At 42.1% G+C, this 19263-nt stretch overlaps 2 pseudogenes; both read left to right on the forward strand.

The window, feature by feature from the left end:
- Window positions 1-443: 443 nt before the first annotated feature.
- Window positions 444-1145, forward strand: Derl1-ps3 (derlin 1, pseudogene 3; annotated as a pseudogene).
- A 13833-nt stretch (window positions 1146-14978) lies between these two features.
- Window positions 14979-15780, forward strand: Rcn1-ps14 (reticulocalbin 1, pseudogene 14; annotated as a pseudogene).
- Window positions 15781-19263: the final 3483 nt, after the last annotated feature.

Genomic DNA, 19263 nt, shown 5'->3' on the forward strand with positions numbered 1-19263 from the left:
CTGAGGAGTCTGATCTCTTTCTTACTTCTATCTTAATTAAACTCAGGCTGTACAAACCTTCTTTATTGCCGTTAAAAGAGGGCTGGCTCCAGCATGAGATCACTTTGCTTGCACGTCCCAGTCCCTAAATTCAATCTGTAGTCATCCCACTCAGTGCGAAGGAATCCAGTAACAGGTGACAAGAAATAGCACACTGGCAGCCGGCCGCGAAGTGGGCACAGGAGGACATGCAGGGCTGCTCAGCCGTACACCTGACAGGCGACCATGTCGGACATCAGCGACGGGTTCAGGAGCTTCCTCACCATCAGGCACTACTGGTTTGCTGCCACAGTCACGGTCCCCTTGATGGGCAAGCTTGCTATTATCAGCCCGGCCTAATTCTTCCTCTGGCCCGAAGCCTTCCTCTATTGCTTCCAGATATGGAGGCCGTTCACTGCCGCCTTTTATTTCCCAGTGGGGCCCAGAACTGGATTTCTTTATTTGGTCAATTTAAATTTCTTATATCAGTATTCTACACGGCTTGAGGCAGGAGCTTTTGACAGGAGGCCAGCAGACTATTTATTCATGCTTCTCTTCAACTGGATCTGCATTACTATTACTGGCTTAGCCATGGATATGCAGTTGCTGATGATTCCTCAAATCATGTCAGTACTTTACATCTGGGCCCAACTGAACAGAGACCTGATTCTATCATTTTGGTTTGGAACACGATTTAAGGCCTGTTACTTACCTTGGGTTATCCTCGGATTCAACTATATCATTGGAGGCTCGGTCATCAATGAGCTCATTGGAAACCTTGTCGGACATCTTCATTTCTTCCTGATGTTCAGATACCCAATGGATTTGAGAGGAAGGAATTTCCTGTCCACACCTCAGTTTTTGTACCACTGGGTACCCAGCAGGAGAGGAGGGGTGTCGGGGTTTGGTGTGCGCCCTGCAAGCATGAGGCGAGCTGCTGATCAGAATGGCGGAGGCAGGAGACACAACTGGGACCAGGGCTTCCGACTTGGAGAGCGGTGAGGAGCAGCCCTGGCCTGCTCACCAGCCATGCTAAGCAGATGACAGTCTCCTCCCAGTGCTGGGCACGCTTAATGGCCGAGCTCTTGCTGCCGCTCGTGGACCTGACCCACGCTGAATGTGGTCTTTTGGTACAAGACACATTTTTAAATCCCGAAGGAAAATACAAGTGTTCCTCAAGTTTCATGATTCTCATTCAAGTCCTTTCTGCTGTGAAGAACAAATGTCAGCTGTGCAGAGTTCAGAACTGACTCATGTTGTGGTGCCTTCTCCTCTCCCCTTCCATATGCATAATGAAGTGGGCAAGCGGGGCTGATGAGCCAAATCCTGTCAGAGGGCCCTCTCCTCTCTCACGTCCCCGGAGCTGCAGCTAGCATTGTCCACAGAAGGATTTTGCCTTTGACAAACTTACTGACTTGCCAAAGCTTGGTCACAAAGAGCTGGCTCACACATGGTCCTTGGCCATCACTGCAGGACTGTGACGGTAGGGAGAAGACTGGATCAGCAGAGGAAGAACTTTCTCCGCTGTGGGGCCTCATCAGCCTGTCAGCAGTGCCGCCATTGCTGCCTTTCACGTATTTATACACAAAGGACCTCTGAGTCAGTGAGGACCCGGACTGGGAGTAACGAGGGTTAGGACTTGTTGCCCCGCCCTCCTATCCCTCTGAGCTGAGCGATGAAAACCCTAGTGGAGTTGCTCCTGACACAGGGGATGAGTTTAAACGTGGTCCCTTGTGTTTCTTCATGGGGTGAACTGGCCTTGTGTGCCCAGAGCAGCTGTACTGTGCTGTGCTGTGTTAGGAGGTTCCTGATCACATGGCCAGACAGACACACGTCCCTGGAGGCACTGATTCCATTTGGTCCTCATTGCGGATGTGTGTTCGCTCAGTTGGTGGAGGAGAGAGGTTCAGACTCTAAATTTTTAGTTAATTGTTTTTTGGACCATGCCTTTTCTAGTCAAGTGTTTATGTTAATGCTAAGTGAAGTACTTCTTCAGATGGGTGTCGGTCAGTTTTTAAGGCTAATGGAGGCACATCTGAACAGGTCACTCATAATTAGAGGTTCCAATAGCTTTAGGATCATTTGCATTTGAAGGTCTTCATTACCTTGGGTCATGCATGTATACACTTTGTGAATCAGACCTGCTCACTTTTTAGAGGTGGGCTTTTACCGGCAGAGCTCAGCTTATCACTAAATAAAGTGTTCTGAAGGCTCCAGGGCTTTACAGTTACTTTATGTTTTCATTCTGGAATCAGGCTGCTGGCTGCAGTGGGACGGGGCCAGTATGCTCTGAAGGCTTTTGATACTTTGGTTTTTCCCTTGAGGAAATGTGCCCAAACAGGGTGACTTACCCTCCTCTGCTCACTAAAACTGTGATGTGTATTATTTTAGGAAGTGGGAGTTTGAAAAAGAGCTCCCCTTTCTCATGTGACCCTCTCCATATTTAATTTATATGATGAACTATTGAGTGGAGAGAGGCTGATCCTGAACCACCTGGTTCTCCTGCTGACCTGAGGCTGTGATAAAGGTGTGTCTGTCAGGTTCAGGAAGGACTGCCATTTGAGTGAGCAGGAGATTGTGCTTCGTCCTGGTACCAGGCTGGCTCCTGAAAGCACTGGCTTTTCTAAGGATCTGTAAGCACAGAGAGCTTTTCTGTACAGGGAAAATGTTCATAAGATTCTTCCTCCTGGACAGGATTGGGAAGCTGATAATTTTATTACCTTGCCTGGATTACTAGTCCTTCCAAGATAGTTTTACCAAAGTGAGCTGTTTGAGTGTTGACTTCACAAGGTAAGAATTCACAGTGGGTTCTCTTTATGAATGTGAAAAAAACCCCTTATTTTGTACAGACAGCTTTCCTTTTTGTAACTAATCCTTTTTACTGGTAAACATTGTAAATTAAAATGTGCAACTTGAAGGCTGTCTGTGTTAAGTTTCCATACCACTGCTATGGCGTGTTCACGATGTAATTTATGTTATTTTCTTCACTGGATTGGTTTCATGTGACCGCCAGTAGTTTTTGACTAGCAGGGCAGCAGGCATTTTTGTATGTGATTGGTATTCATGTATTAGAGAACATCTGAATTCCTGGAAGAAATTGGTACTGAGTTTTCCTCTGTGTGCACGTGCACGTGCTTGGGGGGGTGTGGGGTTGCAGAGAGCGTGTGTGGGGAGAAAAGATGGTGTGTGAGTGCCTGTGTGTCAGAGAGAGAACTGCTGAGCGTGTGCGCGTTGGGTTTTGGTAACTAGCCTAGACTGTCTGCAAACTTGGAATCTCCTTGCCTCAGCCCTTCAGGCATATCCCACCACAATCGACTTGGTCTTTATTAATGAAGCAGGGTGTTTACAGGTTTTAAATTAGGAGTCAGAGCCGACAGTGCTATGCTTTATAGCATTTCTGTAGCTTTCACCAATGAGTGTGAGTTTTGGAACTCTAGAGTTAGATTAACCATTTCTTTAGGTAAAAACACCAGACAAGAACACACAGGCCAAGTTTTTGTCAAAGGCGAGCCGTTTGAGTATGGCTTCCTGGCCTTGTGATGCATTCATTCCAAGATAGGTCAACACCAAGAAGCAGAGCTGTGCACCTTGTCTTAGTAGAGAAATAATGGGATGATAAGAAAAAGACAGGACATTGCAGTCTCCGGGTAGGTGAGCTTCCGTTTGGATAGCTAATAATGGGCAGTGTCTTCACTGCCAACTGTATGTGAGGTCCCTTGCCATTTTACGTTTTCAGTACCAACAGTACTGGATAATGAAACTTGCTCGCCCTTGGGGAAAGGCACAGGTCTTTTTGGACTTCTTGCAGGTAGTGTCTTAGAGGCCTGGCTTAGGCAAGCATGCTTGCTTTATTTGCTGGATTTATTTGCTTTCCAGAGTGACTCTGGATTGCGATTGGGGTGACAACAGGGTACCTGCCCAAATCGGTTGTTATGTTTGCTCCTATATGTCCTGACACATTAACGTCTGAATTCAGTTGTATTCCATTTTGAATATTTTAAGACTCTGTAGTTTCCTTTCTGCTTCATAATGAGAATCATTTGGGATCAGAGGGGAGAAATTGTCTTGTCGTGCCCTTTCTATGTGTTTTTAAAGTTCCTGGTGATTTAGTTGGCTTTGGGAACCAATGTTTAAACCAACTTCCTTTTCTTTTATTAAGTGTGTTATTTTGACAATTTAAAAAAAAGAAATAGCATACTGGCAATATTCTGCTTATATATTTCTATCAAAAACTCTCATATTTTATGATTGTTGTATCAGTTAAAATTGCATATATTTGTAAATAAAAACTTTAGAATAACCTAAAAGTTATGCCTTAACAAGATATTTAAAAAAGAGCTTTGTTTACTTTCATGTATGAGAAACTTCACACTAAGCAGAGCTAGGACAAAATGAAGCTCAATGACCCCATTAAAGACACAGGCTCTTCTTCTTTTTCTCTCTTTTTCTTAAACAACAAAAGTGACAAAAAAACATACCGTAAAATAAAAACAAGAGCTATCACATCAAATTTGGACACAGCAAAACAAAAGAAGAAAAAGAGCCCAAGAGAAGGCACAAGAATCAGAGACCTACGAGTTCACGCACTCAGCTTCAGTAAAAGGCTGAACCGAAAGCTGTAACATATGCAGCAGACCTGGTGCAGACCTGCTATAGCCCGTGTCTGCTGTTTCAGTGTCTGTGAACTCATATGAGCTCCGAGGGGAGGGGTTTGGTGGGGACGTCGCATTTAGAGCTGTGTGCGTCAGGTTTCTCCCTCTACACAATGTCTGGCTGTGGCTCACGGCATCACTTCCATCCACCACAGAAGGCTGCTTCTCTGATGATGACTGAATAAGGCACTCACCTGTAAGAATAGCAGGATGTCATCAGGAGTCATTTCATTGGTTTTTTGGTTGGTTGGTTGGTTTTGTTTTTTCAGATCAGTACTATTTGCTTTCATCCCAGGTCCCTGGGATATCTGGCCTGGTTCTTGGTTACCAAGGCACTGCTGGGTATGGACTCTGTTTCATGGAGTGGGTCAGTGGATCAAATAAGTATTGCTTGGCTGCTCTCACAGGCTTTATTCTACCATTGTCCTAGCATATTCTGCACACAGAACAGAATCGTAGATCAGGTTTGTGGCTGGGTTGGTGTTTATGTTTCCCTTTTGGTAGCCAGAAGAGTATCTTCCTGTACTGTCTCCATATTTATCATGTTGTACACACGTCATTTTCAGCAATCAGGACTTGCTGTGCAGAATAACCTGCTGTCTTGGAGACAGCCTGGGTTGTTTGGGGATTTCCATAGAAACAGCCTGGGTTGTTGGGGATTTCCATAGGACCCCCTTGGCCAACAATCAATTGGATGAAACCCAATCCCAGCTCTAATAGCGTCATTTGGGCCACTTGGGGATTTGTCTCCCCCACTACTTGAACACTTCAGTAGGATCACCTTTGTATATTTTAGGAACTTTCCACGGCATTAGGTTCCATACTGCTCCTCAAATGCTCGACTCCAGCCGTCTCTTTCTGCCTTCTCCCCCTCAATGCCGTCTTTCCTCCCCGTCCCAGTTCATTCTCATTCATGTCCACATTCAACTTCAGTCGGCCCACAGAACCTATTCGCTTTCCCCCTCTAGAGAGATCAGTGAGGCTACAGTTGCCTAAGTCTTCTGTCATCATAAAATGTGATTTTTAAATCCAAATCTTGCTTTTCCGGGGTGTTTGGAGATCCAGTATTTTCTTTGCTCAGAGAACTGGGCTCTGATGATGCCAAGTGGTCTTGTTTGCTGTTGCTTAGGTTCCTGTACTAGCCTCTCTCCATCAGGTTGGCTCTGGGGTTGTCCTGTCTGGCTGTCTCTGACAGTGGCTTGACCCTCCTGTAGGCCTATGTGTCAGCACTCCTGTAAACTTGCTTTCTTTCAGCCGGATACGTGAACATAGGGTGCTCCTGAGTTGGTGTGACCTGAATCCTCCTGGCACAGAAGAGGACGTCACACCTCTGCCTTCAAATCTGTCATCACACGTGGTGACTGGATTTCAGCTCTGGGCCCAGGCACTGGAAGTGTCCCGCCCCTGACTGCTCCCAGGTCCCTTCGCCGAGAGGGCACAGATGGCACTAGGCAATTTCCTCTTGTGTCAGGAATATGGGCAGAAAATAGATGTGACTCTCAGGATTGACTGCACTTCTGAGGGTCCAGCTCTCTACCCCACAGGATTTGGGTGCAGGGAGCTGTGGGACTGATTCAGATCAGTTCTGGACATAGGCAGAAGCCAGCAGCTTCCTAACACTGACTACTCTTGTATTCCTGTTTCCAGAGGATACAGAGGCAATATCCAGATGCTTCTTTAGAATGTCTCCAAGGTCCCCAACAGAGAAAGCAGCCTATTGTCAAAGGCAGAAACTTTATTATTGATCTTTTGGTCCAGAATGTCCTTAGCAGTAAAGCCTTCATCGAGGATACAGTAGTCAAACTCTTTCTTAGTAAAGCTGATCACGGTTCTCAATGTGCTTAGAAAACCTAGAAATGGAATTAAATTATCGCCAGCTCTCACAAGGTCACCGTGTCCAAGAGCTCTGAATGTTGTCTCCTCGGAGTGGTAGAAACCCTCCCAGCACAGGGACACTGCTGGCTGGACCCATGGAGAAGCCAATACCATATCTTGAGGAGCACCTGGCCCTCTGCATCCAACTGCACTGTCAGCAGCCTCTTAGAGTCCTCCGCAGACCCAGACCTGAGGTGACTCCTAGCTGCTGGCTGAGGAGTGATGTGGGCAATGGCTACAGGGACTGATCCCAAGGCAACTCTTTTAAGGACAACATTTAATTGGGACTGGCTTGCAGGTTCAGCGGGTCAGTCTATTATCATCAAGGAGGGAACATGGTGATACACAGGCAGGCATGGTACAGGAGAAGCTGAGAGTTGCACATCTTCATCTGAAGGCTGCTAGCAGAATACTGGCTTCCGGGCAGCTAGAATGAGAACCTTATAACCCAAGCACACAGTGACAAACCTATTCCAACAGGGTCACACCTTGTAATGCTGACAGTCCCTTGGCCAAGCATATACAAACCATCACACCCATCTCAGGCCTAAGTCTCTTTACTACTGTAGCTGAGCTGCCTGAGTTTCCTTGAGGCTAGACACTATAGTCACTGGCTTTAACACCTCAGCAGGGGACAGAAGAAAGTAGCCTTTATTCTCTGTCTGCAGGAACTGAGCAGCTCTAACTCCCTGTTGCTTGTTAAAGGCTCAGGAAAAGGGACACCTTGAGAAGTGATTTTAACCTTTATTTATAAGTTATTCAGGTCTCCAAAAAGTTTCTACAAAAATTTGCCTCCAAAAAGTTCGCTTAAAATGTTCTCTTTGCTCTCTTCCTCTTATCTCCTTTCTTCTTGCTCTTATGTCACAATAATTTCCTTACTCTCAAGGCCTTACTTTCAACACTCTGCCTTTACTTCTAAGTTCTTCTTGAGTTCTGTTCTGTTCAGTTCTGTCTAAAAAGCTTTCTCTCTCTTTTTCCTCAGCATTTGTATATCTTTCTGAACACAGTATCACTTGGTAAAAAGTTCACCTCAAGCTTGCACAGGAATTCAAATCATAAGTTGAATAAGAAGTTGATAACAGGGAATGTTTATATGCATATCCGATAAGAGTAATTATCAGGATAACTTGTCATCATCTGTCAAAGGCTCTACAGGTTCATGGAGAGAGTTAAAAGCTGTAATTTTTGTGACAAAGGAATTAGTGGAATTTCCTATAGGCAAATCCAGTCAATTTTTTATGTTCAGTCCTTCCACCTATAGTAAATCACTCATTCCCTTTTTATGAACTGTGGTTAATTGGTTTATACCCTCTTAGAATGGGCTCTAATTTGTAGATTCCTGCTTGGTATTGCAGAAGCAATTAACTCATAACACTTTAAGCATGGCAGAGTTCTCAATGCAATTTTGATTATCAGAGAGAACATAATAGCAGTCCTATTGTAAAAGAGCTTAAAAATACTAATCTAATTTTAGGAATTCTTTTACAATCATCAATAAGAAGTAATAAATCAAGACACTGCCAGCACCTGAAGGGACCGACCTGATAAACAGTTCTCTGCACCCAAATCCCATGGGAGGGAGAGCTAAACCTTCAGAGAGGCAGACACACCTGGGAAACCAGAAGAGACTACACCCTGCCCACATTACTGATTACAGAGGAAAACACCAAATGCCATCTGGAACCCTGGTGCACGGAAGCTCCCGGAAAGGGCAGCGCAGGTCCTCCTGGTTGCTGCCCTCATGGAGAGCTCATAAGCAACACCCCACAAGCAAACTTGAGCCTCGGGACCACAGGTAAGACCAACCTTCCTGCTCCAAGCGACCTGCCTGGTGAACTCAAGACACAGGCCCACAGGAACATCTGAAGACCTGTAGATAGGAAAAACTACACGCCCGAAAGCAGACCACTCTGTTCCCATAACTGACTGAAAGAAAACAGGAAAACAGGTCTACAGCACTCCTGACACACAGGCTTATAGGACAGTCTAGCCACTATCAGAAATAGCAGAACAAAGTAATACTAGAGATAATCTGATGGCGAGAGGCAAGCGCAGGAACCCAAGCAACAGAAACCAAGACTACATGGCATCATCGGAGCCCAATTCTCCCACCAAAGCAAACACGGAATATTCAAACACACCAGAAAAGCAAGATCTAGTTTCAAATTCATGTTTGATCATGATGCTGGAGGACTTCAAGAAAGACATGAAGAACTCCCTTAGAGAAACACAGGAAAACATAAATAAACAAGTAGAAGCCTACAGAGAGGAATCACAAAAATCCCTGAAAGAATTCCAGGAAACACAATCAAACAGTTGAAGGAATTAAAAATGGAAATAGAAGCAATCAAGAAAGGACACATGGAAACAACACTGGATATAGAAAACCAAAAGAAGAGACAAGGAGCCGTAGATACAAGCTTCACCAACAGAATACAAGAGATAGAAGAGAGAATCTCCGGAGCAGAAGATTCCATAGAAATCATTGACTCAACTGTCAAAGATAATGTAAAGCGGAAAAAGCTACTGGTCCAAAACATACAGGAAATCCAGGACTCAATGAGAAGATGAAACCTAAGGATAATAGGTATAGAACAGAGTGAAGACTCCCAGCTCAAAGGACCAGTAAATATCTTCAACAAAATCATAGAAGAAAACTTCCATAACCTAAAGAAAGAGATAAACATAAGCATACAAGAAGCCTACAGAACTCCAAATAGATTGGACCAGAAAAGAAACTCCTCCTGTCACATAATAGTCAAAACAACAAATACACAAAATAAAGAAAGAATATTAAAAGCAGTAATGGAAAAAGTTCAAGTAACATATAAAGGCAGACCTATCAGAATCACACCAGACTTTTCGCCAGAGACTATGAAGATGCTGGACAAATGTCATACAGACCCTAAGAGAACACAAATGCCAGCCCAGGATACTATATCCTGCAAAACTCTCAATTCACCTAGATGGAGAAACCAAGATATTCCATTACAAAACCAAATTTACACAATATCTTTCTACAAATCCAGTGCTACAAAGGATAATAAATGGTAAAGCCCAACATAAGGAGGCAAGCTACACCCTAGGAAATGCAAGAAACTAATCATCTTGGCAACAAAACAAGGAGAAGAAAAGCACACAAATTTAACCTCACATCCAAAATGAATATAACAGGAAGCAATAATCACTATTCCTTAATATCTCAACATCAGTGGTCTCAACTCCCCAATAAAAAGACATAGATTAAAAAACTGGATATGAAACGAGGACCCTGCATTCTGCTGCCTACAGGAAACACACCTTAAAGACAAAGACATACACTACCTCAGAGTGAAAGGCTGGAAAACAACTTTCCAAGCAAATGGTCAGAAGAAGCAAGCTGGAGTAGCCATTCTAATATCAAATAAAATCAATTTTCAACTAAAATTCATCAAAATAGATAAGGAAGGACACTTCATATTCATCAAAGGAAAAATCCACCAAGATGAACTCTCAATCCTAAATATCTATACCCCAAATACAAGGGCCCCTACATACATAAAAGAAACCTTACTAAAGCTCAAAGCACACATTGCACTTCACACAATAATAGTAGGAGTTTTCAATACCCCACTCTCATCAATGGACAGATCATGGAAACAGAAATTAAACAGAGATATAGACAGACTAAAAGAAGTCATGAACCAAATGGACTTAACAGATATTTATAGAACATTCTATCCTGAAACAAAAGGATATACCTTCTTCTCACCACCTCATGGTACTTTCTCAAAATTGACCATATAATTGGTCATAAAACAGTCCTCAGCAGTTACAGAAAGATAGAAATAATCTCATGAATCCTATCAGACCACCGCGGGCTTCTTCAACAACAATAGGGAAGAACGTCCACATATACATGGAAGTTGAACAATGCTCTACTCAATGATAACCTGGTCAAGGAAGAAATAAAGAAAGAAATTAAAGACTTCATAGAATTTAATGAAAATGAAGGTACAACATACCCAAACTTATGGGACACAATGAAAGCTGTGCTAAGAGGAAAACTCATAGCTCTGAGAGCCTGCAGAAGGAAACTGGAGAGAGCATATGTCACCAGCTTGGCAGCACACCTAAAAGTTCTAGAACAAAAAGAAGCAAATAAACCCAGGAGGAGTAGAAGACAGGAAATAATCAAACTCAGAGCGGAAATCAACCAAGTAGAAACAAAAAGGACCATAGAAAGAATCAACAGAACAAAAGTTGGTTCTTTGAGAAAATCAACAAGATGGATAAACCCTTAGCCAGACTAACCAGAGGACACAGAGAGTGTGTCCAAATTAACAAAATCAGAAATGAAAAGGGAGACATAACTACTGAATCAGAAGAAATTCAAAAAATTATCAGATCTTACTATAAAAGCCTATATTCAACAAAACTTGAAAATCTGCAGGAAATGGACAATTTCCTAGACAGATACCAGGTACCGAAGTTAAATCAGGAACAGATAAACCAGTTAAACAACCCCATAACTCCTAAGGAAATAGAAGCAGTCATTAAAGGTCTCCCAACCAAAAAGAGCCCAGGTCCAGACGGGTTTAGTGCAGAATTCTATCAGACCTTCATAGAAGACCTCATACCAATACTATCCAAACTATTCCACAAAATTGAAACAGATGGAGCACTACCGAATTCCTTCTATGAAGCCACAATTACTCTTATACCTAAACCACACAAAGACCCAACAAAGAAAGAGAACTTCAGACCAAATTCCCTTATGAATATCGACGCAAAAATATACAATAAAATTCTGGCAAACTGAATCCAAGAGCACATCAAAACAATCATCCACCATGATCCTGTAGGCTTCATCCCAGGCATGCAGGGATGGTTTAATACATGGAAAACTATCAACGTGATCCATTATATAAACAAACTGAAAGAACAAAATCACATGATCATTTCATTAGATGCTGAGAAAGCATTTGACAAAATTCAACACCCCTTCATGATAAAAGTCCTGGAAAGAATAGGAATTCAAGGCCCATAACTAAACATAGTAAAAGCCATATACAGCAAAACAGTTGCTAACATTAAACTAAATGGAGAGAAACTTGAAGCAATCCCACTAAAATCAGGGACTAGACAAGGCTGCCCACTCTCTCCCTACTTATTCAATATAGTTCTTGAAGTTCTAGCCAGAGCAATCAGATAACAAAAGGAGATCAAGGAGATACAGATTGGAAAAGAAGTCAAATATGACTATTTGCAGATGATATGATAGTATATTTAAGTGATCCCAAAAGTTCCACCAGAGAACTACTAATGCTGATAATCAACTTCAGCAAAGTGGCTGCATATAAAATTAACTCAAACAAATCAGTAGCCTTCCTTTACACAAAAGAGAAACAAGCCAAGATAGAAATTAGGGAAACAACACCCTTCATAATAGACCCAAATAATATAAAGTACCTCAGTGTGACTTTAACCAAGCAAGTAAAAGATCTGTACAATAACAACTTCAAGACTCTGAAGAAAGAAATTGAAGAAGACCTCAGAAGATGGAAAGATCTCCCATGCTCATGGATTGGCAGGATTAATATAGTAAAAATGGCCATTTTACCAAAAGCGATCTACAGATTCAATGCAATCCCCATCAAGATACCAATCCAATTCTTCAAAGAGTTAGACAGAACAATTTGTAAATTCATCTGAAATAACAAAAAACCCAGGATAGCTAAAACTATCCTCAACAATAAAAGGACTTCAGGGAGAATCACTATCCCTGAACTCAAGCAGTATTACAGAGCAATAGTGATTAAAACTGCATGGTATTGGTACAGAGACAGACAGATAGACCAATGGAACAGAATTGAAGACCCAGAAATGAACCCACACACCTATGGGCACTTTATTTTTGACAAAGGAGCCAAAACCATCCAATGGAAAAAAGATAGCATTTTCAGCAAATGGTGCTGGTTCAACTGGAGGTCAACATGTAGAAGAATGCAGATCGATCCATGCTTATCACACTGTACAAAGCTTAAGTCCAAGTGGATCAAGGACCTCCACATCAAACCAGATACATTCATACTAATAAAAGAAAAACTAGGGCAGAATCTCAAACACATGGGTACTGTACAAAATTTCCTGAACAAAACACCAATGGCTTATGCTCTAAGATCAAGAATCAATAAATGGGATCTCATAAAACTGCAAAGCTTCTGTAAGGCAAAGGACACTGTGGTTAGGACAAATCGGCAACCAACAGATTGGGAAAAGATCTTTACCAATCCTACAACAGATAGAGGCCTCATATCCAAAATATAAAAAGAACTCAAGAAGTTAGACCTCAGGGAGACAAACAACCCTATTAAAAAATGGGGTTCAGAGCTAAACAAAGAATTCACAGCTGAGGAATGCCACATGGCTGAGAAACACCTAAAGAAATGTTCAACATCTTTAGTCACAAGGGAAACGCAAATCAAAACAACCCTGAGATTTCACCTCACACCAATCAGAATGGCTAAGATCAAAAACTCAGGTGATAGCAAATGCTGGCGAGGATGCGGAGAAAGAGGAACACTCCTCCATTATTGGCGGGATTGCAGATTGGTACAACCATTCTGGAAATCAGTCTGGAGGTTCCTCAGAAAATTGGACATTGAACTACCTGAGGATCAATCTATACATCTCTTGTGGATATATCCAAAAGATGCCCCAACATATAAAAAAGACACATGCTCCACTATGTTCATAGCAGCCTTATTTATAATAGCCAGAAGCTGGAAAGAACACAGATAGATGCCCTTCAACAGAGGAATGGATACAGAAAATGTGGTACATCTACACAATGGAATATTACTCAGCTATCAAAAACAATGCCTTTACGAAATTCATAGGCAAATGGTTGGAACTGGAAAATATCATCCTGAGTGAGGTAACCCAATCACAGAAAAACACATATGGTATGCACTCATTGATAAATGGCTATTAGCCCAAATGCTTGAATTACCTTAGATGCCTAGAACAAATGAAACTCAAGACAGATGATCAAAATGTGAATGCTTCACTCCTTCTTGAAAGGGGGAACAAGAATACAATGGCAGGGAATAGAGAGGCAAAGATGAAAACAGACACAGAAGGAACACCCATTCAGAGCCTGCCCCACATGTGGCCCATACATATATAGCCATCCAATTAGACAAGATGGATGAAGCAAAGAAGTGCAGGCCGACAGGAGCCAGATGTAGATCTCTCCTGAGAGACACAGCCAGAATACAGCAAATACAGAGGCAAATGCCCGCAGCAAACCACTGAACTGAGAACAGGACCCCCGTTGAAGGAATCAGAGAAAGAACTGGAAGAGCTTGAAGGGGCTTGAGACCCCATATGAACAACAATGCCAAGAAACCAGAGCTTCCAGGGACTAAGCCACTACCTAAAGCCTATACATGGACTGACCTTGGACTCTTACTTCATAGGTAGCAATTAATAGCCTAGTAAGATCACCAGTGGAAGGGGAAGCCCTTGGTTCTGCTAAGACTGAACCCCCAGTGAACGTGATTGTTGGGGGGAGGGCGGCAATGGGGGGAGGATGGGGAGGGGAACATCCATAAAGAAGGGGAAGGGGAGAGATTAGGGGGATGTTGGCCCGGAAACCGGGAAAGGGAATAACACTCGAAATGTAAATAAGAAATTCTCAAGTTAATAAAAAAAAAGAAGTAATAAATCATCTATTTGTCTATAGAACATCACTCCAATACAATACATCTTCATTGTTCTATGGTGATCTGCTCAAAAAGCATGACAGATACAGAGGCAGATGCTTGCAGCCAACCATTTAGCTGAGAACAGGGTCCCCAACAGAGGAGTAAGAGAAAGGATTGAGGTAGTTGAAGGGCTTTGCAACCCCATAAGATCCCCAATACCAACAACCCAGAGCTCCCAAGACCTAACCCACCATCCAAAGAGTATACAAGTACAGAACCACGGCCCCAGTGGCATATGTAGCAGAGGATGGCCTTGCTACAATGGAAGGAGAAGCCCTTAGTCTTGCCAAGGCTTGATGCCCCTGTATAGGGGAAAATAAGGACAGGGAGACAGGTAGGGTGGGTGGGTGGGTTAGTCAGTAGGTGGGTGTGGGAACACCCTCGTAGAATAAGGGGAAGGTGGAGGGATAGGGAGTTTTGTGTATGGGAAACCAGGAAAGGGAATAACATTTGAAATGTAACAAAAGCCCTCACTGGGGAGAGGACAGCAGCTACGGTGCACCGAGCCCCAACTGCCATGTAGAATCCCTTTGCTCAAGACTCTGACATGAGGAGTCCACCTCGAACTTGCCCTGGGACTGCTGCTAGCAATATGGGCTTGGTTCAGCCCGATTAGGAGCTGAGCTAGTGGCAGCCCAAGAACAACTATGGCTTCCAGTACGATCAAGAGGTCTTCCTGGGCATGGAGGACTCCAAGACCTTTGATCAGCTAAGACTGGATCAGAGCAAGGAGAGGCTGGGGAAAATTGTTGATCAAATTGACAGAGATGGAGATGGCCTTATTACTACTGAGGAGCTGAAAGTTTGGATGAAATGGGTAAAGAAAAGATACATCTACAATAATGTGGCTAAAGTCAGGAAGGATTATGTTTGGAACATAGACAAAAAGATCTCCTGGGAAGAATACGAGCGGCCATCTATGGCTAGTACCTGGGAAACCATGCTGAATTCCAAGACAGCTCTGATCATCATACCTTTAAAAAGTTGCTACCATGAGATTAATGGAGGTTTAAGGCTTCAGACCTTGATGGCGACCTGACAGCTACTCGAGAGGAGTTCACTGCCTTTCTGCACCTGGAGGAGTTTGAACATATGAGATTGTAGTTCTGGAAACCCTGGAGGATATCAATAACAACGGGGATGGTTTTGTGGACCATTATGGACACACATACATTATGGACATGTTTTCCTACAAGGACCATGGCCCTGAGCCAGACTGGGTTTTGTCTGAATGGGAGCAGTTCAATGATTTCTGAGATCTGAACAAGGATGGGAAGCTGGACAAAGATGAGATTTGCCACTGGATCCTCCCTCAGGACTATGGCCATGTGCAGGCTGAGGCCCAGCATCTGGTGTATGAGTCAGACAAAAACGAGGATGAGATGCTAACCAAGGAGGAGATTCTAGACAACCAGCACATGTTTGAGGGAAGCCAAGCCACCAATTACAGGGAAGATCTTAGCAAAAATCATGATGAAGTTTGAAAGACACTCATCCCCATCTAGCCAACAGTCACAGGCTTACTGCAATTGTTCTGGGTGATTGTTATAGTTGTAAATGTATAGAATTGTGTCCCTAAACCTTGAAATTATACCTCAGATTGGAGTAAAAATTATTTTTCACTCCATAATTACTGGAAAACAACCAACCCTATTTATTCCAGTAGGATTTCCCATGAAGCACATTAAACTCTTCACAGATTGCACGTCTCTGAGGGATACATTGCTACAGCATGATTTCCTACACATTTCCCTACTTAATTAATTAATTAATGGCAAGAAATCATGAAAGGGTTCAGTAACTCAAGGTGGTTGGTGGGGACACTATGTATAATCACTATGTATTTGAATTATTAGATTTTGGGTTTTCTTAGTTGCCACTTTTAAATGGTGGTGAGGGTAAAGGCTTGAAGGACTCAATGTTATATTGTCGTATGTCAGCCAACCATGTTATTTCAAATTCATTATATTTAGAGCTGTTATTGTGATTGGTACATATACTTTTGTGCATTTTACTGTATGGACCTGCTAATGTGCACAATAAGCCCACATCTTTGTGGTTTTGTTTTGCTTTGTTTTAATACAAAGAAGCAGAATTCCCTGCACTCAAATCCTGTCAGAAGTGTGGCCACTCCTGAGAAATCAGAGGAGACTACCCTCTGCCCACATTCCATACCCAAGAGGAAATTGCCTAGTGCCAACTGTCCCCCTGGGTTCAAGGACCCAGGAGCAATCAGGGGCAAGACCCTTCTCATTCCTGTCTGTGGCTGACAGTCACCAGGAGCACCTAAACACGTGAGATGGAGCATGTGTTCTAAGAAAAGGCTGAGAGAAAACAGGAAAACAGTTCTAGAAGGGTGCAGACACAGAGGGCTACCAGAGGGTCAAGCCACTCTAAGAAACATCAAAACAAGCAAATACCAGAGACAACCCAACGGCTAGTGGCAAGCTCAGGACACTTAGGAACAGAAAGCAAGCCTACTTGGCATCATCAGAGCCCAGTTCTCTCTTGAAAGATAATACTGGATCCAAACACACCAGAAAAGCAAGATTTAGATTTTAAATCACGTTTTATAATAATGATGGAGGACATAAGTAAGTTCCTTAAACAAAGGTAGGACAACCCAAGTAAACAAGTAGAAGCCCTTATAGAGGAAACACAAAACTGCCTGAAAGAATTATAGGAAAACACAGTCAAACAGGTGAAGGAATTAGACAAAACCGCCCAGGATTTAAAAATGGAACTAGAAACAATAAAGAAAGCACAAAGGGAGACAACCCTGGACAAAGCAAACCTAAGGAAGAGACAAGGAATCATAGATTCAAGCATCACCAACAGAATACAAGAGATAGAAGAGAGAATCTCAGGGGCAGAAGATATATAAAACATCAACACAACCTTCAAAGATAATTTAAAATGCAAAAATCTCCTAGCCCAAAACATCCAGGAAATCCAGGACACAATGAGAAGATCAAACCTAAGGATAATATATATAGAAGAGAGTGAAGACTCCCAACTTAAAGGGTCAGTAATATATTCAACAAAATTATAGAAGAAAACTTCCCTAACCTAAAGGAAGAGATGCCCATAAACATACAAGAAGCCTATAGAACTGCAAATAGATTGGACCAGAAAAGAAACTCCTCCTGTCACATAATAGTCAAAACACCAAATACACAAAACAAAGAATATTAACAGCAGTAAGGGAAAAATGTCAAGTGACATATAAAGGCAGACCTATCAGAATTGCACCAAATTTATCACCAGAGACTATGAAAGCCAGAAGATCCTGGACAGATGTCATACAAACCCTAAGAGACTACAAATGCCAGCCCAGGCTATTATATCCAGCAAAACTCTCACTTAACAGACAGGGAGAAACCAAGATATTCCATGACAAATCCAAATTTACACAACATCTTTCTACAAATTCAGACATACAAAGGATAATAGATGGGAAAATCCAACACCAGGAAAAAAACTATGCCATGCAGAAAGGAAGAATATACTCTCCTTGCAATGAAACCGAAAGAGAGACGCACAAACATAATTCCACCTCTAACAACAAAAATAACAGGAAGCAACAGTCACTATTCCTTAATATTTCTCAACATCAATGGACTTAATTCCCCAATAAAAAGACATAGACTTACAGACTGGATATGTAAAGAGGACCCAGCATTTTGCTACATATAAGAAAGAAACCTCAGAGACAAAGACAGACACTACCTCAGAGTAGATGGCTGCAAAACAACTTTCCAAACAAATGGCCCAAAGAAAAAAGCTGGTGTTGCCATCCTAATATCAAATAAAATTGAGTTTCAACCAAAAGTCATTAAAAAAGATAAGGAAGGACACTTCATATTCATCAAGGGAAAAATCCACCAAGATGAACTCTCAATCCTAAATATCTATGCACTAAATGCAAGGGCACCTACATTCATAAAGGAAACCTCACTAAGGTTCAAAGCACACATTGTACCTCACACAATAATAGTAGGAGATTTCAACAACCCACTCTTATCAATGGACAGATCAGGGAAACAGAAATTAAACACAGACCTAGGGAAACTGACAGACATTATAAACCAAATGGATTTAACAAATATTTATACAACATTCCACCCTAAAACCAAAGGATATACCTTCTTCTCAGCACCTCATGATACCTTCTCCAAAATTGACCTTATTGGTCACAAAACAGGCCTCAACAGATACAGGAAGATAGAAATAATCCCATAAGTCCTTTCAGATAACCACGGACAAAGGCTGGTCTTCAATAACAACAAAAACGACAGAAAGCCCACTTATACATAGAAGTTGAACAACCCTCTACTCGATGACAAGTCAATCAAGGAAGAAATAAAGAAAGAAATTGAAGACTTCTTAGAATTTAATGAAAATGAAGATACAACATACCCAAACTTATGGGATACAATAAAAGCAGCGCTAAGAGGAAAACTCATAGCTCTGAGTGCCTGCGAAAAGAAACAGGAGAGAGTATAGGTCATCAGCTTGACAGCACATCTGAAAAGCTCTAGAAAAAAAGAAATAAATAAACCCAAGAAGAGTAGAAGGAAGGAAATAATCAAACTCAGGGCTGAAGTCAACTAAGTAGAAACAAAAAGGACTATACAAAGATTCAACAAAACCAGGAACTGGTTCTTTGAAAAAATCAGCAAAATAGATAAACCCTTAGCAAGACTAACCAGAGGTCACATAGAGTGTCCAAACTAACAAAATCAGGAATGAAAAGTGAGACATAACACCAAAATCTGAGGAAATTAAAAGTATCATCAGATCTAACCTCAAATGTCTATATTCAACAAAACTGGAAAATGTGGAGGAAATGGACAATTTTCTAGACAGATACCAGGTACCAAAGTTAAATCAGGAACAAATAAACCATCTAAACAACCCCATAACTCCTGAAGAAATAGAGGCAGTTATTAAAAGTCTCCCATCCA

Source organism: Rattus norvegicus, chromosome 9 (genome assembly GCF_021556685.1).
Source record: "Rattus norvegicus strain SHRSP/BbbUtx chromosome 9, alternate assembly SHRSP_T2T, whole genome shotgun sequence".
In the NCBI taxonomy this organism is placed as follows: domain Eukaryota; kingdom Metazoa; phylum Chordata; class Mammalia; order Rodentia; family Muridae; genus Rattus; species Rattus norvegicus.